General features: G+C 36.5%; 1 non-coding gene across 1 annotated transcript; it reads left to right on the forward strand.

Annotated features, from left to right (window-relative positions):
* The first annotated feature begins 876 nt into the window (after positions 1 to 876).
* LOC130971705 (small nucleolar RNA R71) lies at positions 877 to 984 on the forward strand. Its single transcript, XR_009082919.1, has one exon. It is a non-coding gene; the product is annotated as a small nucleolar RNA R71 (small nucleolar RNA).
* Positions 985 to 6,412: the final 5,428 nt, after the last annotated feature.

A 6,412-nucleotide genomic window follows, 5' to 3' on the forward strand; every position in this document is an offset into this window, starting at 1 on the left:
GTGAGCCTCAGATTCCCATGGTTCCTCATTGGGGAACTCATTAGAGGCTAGTGGACGTCCATTGAGGTCTTCCTCAGTGGCGTTCACTGCCTCTCCTTCCTCTCTAAATTTGGCCATGTTGATGGCCTTGCACTCTCCTTTTGGATTCTCTTCTGTATTGCTTGGAAGAGTACTAGGAGGGAGTTCAGTAATTTTCTTGCTCAGCTGTCCCACTTGTGCCTCCAAGTTTCTAATAGAGGACCTTGTTTCAGTCATGAAACTTTGAGTGGTTTTGATTAGATCAGAGACCATGGTTGCTAAGTCAGAGTGGTTCTGCTTAGAATTCTCTGTCTGTTGCTGAGAAGATGATGGAAAAGGCTTGCCATTGCTAAACCTGTTTCTTCCACCATTATTATTGTTGAAACCTTGTTGAGGTCTCTGTTGATCCTTCCATGAGAGATTTGGATGATTTCTCCATGAAGGATTATAGGTGTTTCCATAGGGTTCTCCCATGTAATTCACCTCTTCTATTGAAGGGTTCTCAGGATCATAAGCTTCTTCTTCAGATGAAGCGTCCTTAGTACTGCCTGGTGCATTTTGCATTCCAGACAGACTTTGAGAAATCAAATTGACTTGCTGAGTCAATATTTTATTCTGAGCCAGTATGGCATTCAGAGTATCAATCTCAAGAACTCCTTTCTTCTGACTTGTCCCATTGTTCACGGGATTCCTTTCAAAAGTGTACACGAATTGGTTATTTGCAACCATTTCAATTAGTTCCTGAGCTTCTGTAGGCGTCTTCTTCAGATGAAGAGATCCTCCAGCAGAGCTATCCAAAGACATCTTGGATAGTTCAGAGAGACCATCATAGAAAATACCTATGATGCTCCATTCAGAAAGCATGTCAGAAGGACACTTTCTGATCAATTGTTTGTATCTTTCCCAAGCTTCATAGAGGGATTCTCCTTCCTTCTGTCTAAAGGTTTGGACTTCCACTCTAAGCTTACTCAATTTTTGAGGTGGAAAGAACTTTGCCAAGAAGGCATTGACTAGCTTTTCCCAAGAGTTCAGGCTCTCTTTAGGTTGTGAGTCCAACCATATCCTAGCTCTGTCTCTTACAGCAAAAGGGAATAGCATGAGTCTGTAGACCTCAGGGTCAACCCCATTAGTCTTGACAGTGTCACAGATTTGTAAGAATTCAGCTAAAAACGGATGAGGGTCTTCCAATGGAAGTCCATGGAACTTGCAATTCTGTTGCATTAGAGAAACTAATTGAGGCTTAAGCTCAAAGTTGTTTGCTCCAATGGCAGGGATAGAGATGCTTCTCCCATAGAAGTCGGGAGTAGGTGCAGTAAAGTCACCCAGCACCTTCCTTGCATTGTTGGCATTGTTGTTGTTTTCGGCTGCCATAGGTTCTTCTTCTTTGAAGAATTCTGTTAGGTCCTCTACAGAGAGTTGTGCTTTAGCTTCTCTTAGCTTTCGCTTCAAGGTCCTTTCAGGTTCAGGGTCAGCTTCAACAAGAATGCTTTTGTCTTTGCTCCTGCTCATATGAAAGAGAAGAGAACAAGAAAATATGGAATCCTCTATGTCACAGTATAGAGATTCCTTGAGGTGTCAGAGGAACAGAAAAATAGAAGAAAGAGGTAGAAGAATTCAAACTTAGTGAGATAGAGTTCGAATTGTGCATTGAGGAGGAGTGTTACTCCATAAATAGAAGGATGTGAGAAGAGGGGAAGAAATTTTCAAAAATTAATTAAAAGATTTTAAAAACATTTTGAAAAATTCTAATTGATTTTCGAAAACCAAGAGTGGAAAAGAAATCAAGTGATTTTTGAAAAAGATTTTGAAATTAGAAATAAAAAAGATATGATGGAAAACTATTTTTGAAAAAGATGTGATTAAAAAGATATGATTTGGAAAACAATTTAAAAAGATTTGATTTTAAAAATTAATGACTTGCCTAACAAGAAAAGATATGATTCGAACATTAAACCTTTCTCAACAGAAAAGGCAACATACTTGAAATGTTGAATCAAATCATTAATTGATAGCAAGTATTTTTTTGAAAATGGAAAGAAATTGATTTTGAAAACATATGATTGAAAAGATATGATTTGAAAAAGATTTGATTTTGAAAAATTTTGAAAACTTGAAAAAAATTTGAGTTAAAAACAGAATCTTCCCTCTTGTGCCATCCTGGCGTTAAACGCCCAGAATAGTGCACATTCTGGCATTTAACGCCCAAAACACTACCTTTTTGGGCGTTAAACGCCCAGCCAGGCACCCTGGGTGGCGTTTAAACGCCTGTTTTCCTTCTTCACTGGGCGTTTTGAACGCCCAGCTTTTTCTGTATAATTCCTCTGCTGCATGTACTGAATCTTCAGTTCTCTGTATTATTGTCTTGAAAATAGAACCAAGATCAAATAAACAATGCATGCAAGACACCAAACTTAAAATAAGACACTAGACTTAAACAAGAAACATAAAATATTTTTTTGTTTTTATGATTTTGTAATTTTTTTGGATTTTTCAAAAATTAAGTGGAAAAGAAAATAAAGGTATCAAAATTCTTAATGAGAATTCCAGGAATCATGCAATGTTAGTCTAAAGCTTTAGTCTAAAGGAATTAGACATGGATAGCCAAGCTTCAGCAGGACATTGCATTCAAGAGCTAAATTGATGAGAATCAATCAGCTTTGGTGATGATAAGAACATCACCTTGAAACACTAGAATTCATTCTTAAGAACTCTGAAAAATACCTAATCTAAGCAACAAGATGAACTGTCAGTTGTCCATACTCGAAACAATCCCCGGCAACGGCGCCAAAAACTTGGTGCACGAAATTGTGATCACTACTTTTCACAACTCAAATAATCCCCGGTAATGAATCCAAAAACTTGGTGTTCAATACCATGGCATAAACACAACTTCGCACAACTAACCAGCAAGTGCACTGGGTCGTCCAAGTAATAAACCTTACGCGAGTAAGGGTCGATCCCACGGAGATTGTTGGTATGAAGCAAGCTATGGTCACCTTGTAAATCTCAGTCAGGCAGACTCAAATGGTTATGGATGATATATGAATAAAACATAAAGATAAAGATAGAGATACTTATGCAATTCATTGGTGAGAACTTCAGATAAGCGTATGAAGATGCTTTGTCCCTTCCGTCTCTCTGCTTTCCTACTGTCTTCATCCAATCCTTCTTACTCCTTTCCATGGCAAGCTGTATGTTGGGCATCACCGTTGTCAATGGCTACAATCCCGTTCTCTCAGTGGAAATGTTCAACGCACCCTATCACGGCACGGCTATCCAGCTGTCGGTTCTCGATCATGTCGGAATAGAATCCAGTGATTCTTTTGCGTCTGTCACTAACGCCCCACAATCGCGAGTTTGAAGCTCGTCACAGTCATTCAATCATTGAATCCTACTCAGAATACCACAGACAAGGTTTAGACCTTCCGGATTCTCTTGAATGCAGTCATCAATTCTAGCTTATACCACAAAGATTCCGGTTAAGGAAATCCAAGAGATATCCACCCAATCTAAGGTAGAACGGAGGTGATTGACAGTCACACGTTCATAGGTGAGAATGATGATGAGTGTCACGGATCATCACATTCATCAAGTTGAAGAACAAGTGATATCTTAGAACAAGAACAAGCTGAATTGAATAGAAGAACAATAGTAATTGCATTAATACTCGAGGTACAGCAGAGCTCCACACCTTAATCTATGGTGTGTAGAAACTCCACCGTTGAAAATACATAAGAACAAGGTCTAGGCATGGCCGTGAGGCCAGCCTCCAAAACATGATCAAAGGATTCAAAGACCTAAAGATGATCTAAGATCCCAAGATTAAAAAATACAATAGCAAAAGGTCCTACTTATAGGGAACTAGTAGCTTAAGAATTACAAAGATGAGTAAATGACATAAATATCAACTTCCGGGCCCACTTGGTGTGTGCTTGGGCTGAGAATTGAAGCATTTTCGTGTAGAGACTCTTCTTGGAGTTAAACGCTAGCTTTTGTGCCAGTTTGGGCGTTTAACTCCCACTTTGGTGCCAGTTCCGGCGTTTAACGCTGGGAATTCTGAAGGTGACTTTGAACGCCGGTTTGGGCCATCAAATTCTGGGCAAAGTATGAACTATTATATATTGCTGGAAAGCCCAGGATGTCTACTTTCCAACTCTGTTGAGAGCGCGCCAATTGGGCTTCTGTAGCTCCAGAAAATTCACTTCGAGTGCAGGGAGGTCAGAATCCAACAGCATCTGCAGTCCTTTTCAGTCTCTGAATCAGATTTTTGCTCAGGTCCCTCAATTTCAGCCAGAAAATACCTGAAATCACAGAAAAACACACAAACTCATAGTAAAATCCAGAAAAGTGAATTTTAACTAAAAACTAATAAAAATATACTAAAAACTTAACTAAATCTACTAAAAACATACTAAAAATAATGCCAAAAAGCGTACAAATTATCCGCTCATCACAACACCAAACTTAAGCGTCCGATGAAGTGCTTCAAAGCACATTTTATTGAGCATTTGAGCTTCATCCCAAATTATCAAGCTACTTTGGATGAGCAGCTCAACCTTCAAACTGTCATGCTTTATGTTTCAAGTAGATTCATTAGCAATTATAATGGGTATTGAAAACCTAGAATGAGCCGTTCTGCTACCAGGCAGAAGTAAAGACGCAATTCCATTGGATGCTACATTTAAAACAATCTTTCCTCTAAACCAAATAGTAGATGAAAGTCCATTCCAAATAAATGTCTTACCACACCCACCATTCTCATAAATGAAGCAAAAACCATCAGAGTCTGTAATAACAGCATTGTGTATCTCATCAAATACTAATCTTTGCTCACGAGTCATCTTTTGTTCCGTATATAAGTTCAAATGAGTCAACTCATTTGTGTCATATGCTAACTCCTCCTCTATTAGCATATTCTGAAAAAGGTGAACATCAGACAAGTCAAGATATGGCATTGATTGATAGTCTCTTAAAGATCTCGCATTGCTGTTGAGTATCTTCTCAATCTCAATAAGGCAAAGGTTTTTTAATTCATCATTAGTCATGTTTAGTCCTAGCAAAAGCACATGATGGTTTTATGAAATATTTAATAAGTAATTCCAAAATAAAAATCGTTAAATTATTAATAAAAATAAAGTAATTAGAGAATATAATCTTCATATAAAAAAAGATATAGTGAAAAAAACCTTGATTTTTCAATGTTTTTCTCCTCTTGTATAGTATCCCGTTAGCTAATAATGTCCAAGTTGCATTCCAAACACAATCTGATTTGCTAACGCTATTAGATATTAGTAGCAACACAAATAGTTTTCTCAATTGATGACCAGATGCAAGTTCAGCTACCTCATTAATAACTGCAATGAATTCTCTATCGTCACACAGTAGTCCCATGGGATAGCAAGCATCTTGGAAGTTAGAATATATAATCCCATTAACTGTCCTAATACACCCATATGTTGTGCAACCTCTCTGAACGGTTAACAAAATTATCATATACTAGATATCACTTGTACCCACTGTAACATAGTTTAACTTCCTGATAGGATATCATCTTTTGCATAGATGCTATTCTCTTGCTTCTCTATAATAAAAAAATTAATTTGAAAACTCAGCATATGTCAAAGTTTGACCTGCTTCAAATTCTGTGTTGACCTCCATCCATGTTAAGAACATCATACACATCCCTTCCTCTTTTTCCATGATTTCCTCAAGATCATCATCATCTTTAAAGATGATATTTTGCTCTCCAGAAAAATGAAAAGTTAATCACATCACTGAAGGCCACCTTTGATGAATATCATAAGCCAAAATTTTTCACAAAGCCTCACATGCAGACTGTAACAATTATAATTTTTGCACTGATGCGAGTTTTCCTTAAAATAATATTTTAAAACGATTAGTTTTATTTTGACGAGTCGACTTTGAACCCCAAAGTAAAATAAATGGTAATATAATTTTATTATTATGTTATTTATTTATTTTACTTGCTCTAATTATAATGAAGCCTAGATAATAATATTGATATTATTATTATCAAGTTCGATGGTTACCGATAAAAACTTAATTATTATTATTTCTAGATGAGCTTAGAGTTACTAAAGCTCCATCAAACATCTTTTAATTCCTAAATTACTAATGTCATTTGTATTAGTAACTTATACATATTATTATTATTATTATTATTATTATTATTATTATTATTATTATTATTGCTACCGAAAAAAAAGAAACAAAAGAAGGGATAGAAATGTGAATTACATTAAGCAATGTTATCCCATTAATGATTAACATGCCTTTCTTCTAATTCAATATGACCGAACCGAAGAAAGAAAGAAAAGAGAGATTTCAATCCAAAACCACCTAGTAATATAACATTGACACATAATCCTTTAAC

This window comes from Arachis stenosperma, chromosome 3 (assembly GCF_014773155.1).
Source record: "Arachis stenosperma cultivar V10309 chromosome 3, arast.V10309.gnm1.PFL2, whole genome shotgun sequence".
NCBI classification, from domain to species: domain Eukaryota; kingdom Viridiplantae; phylum Streptophyta; class Magnoliopsida; order Fabales; family Fabaceae; genus Arachis; species Arachis stenosperma.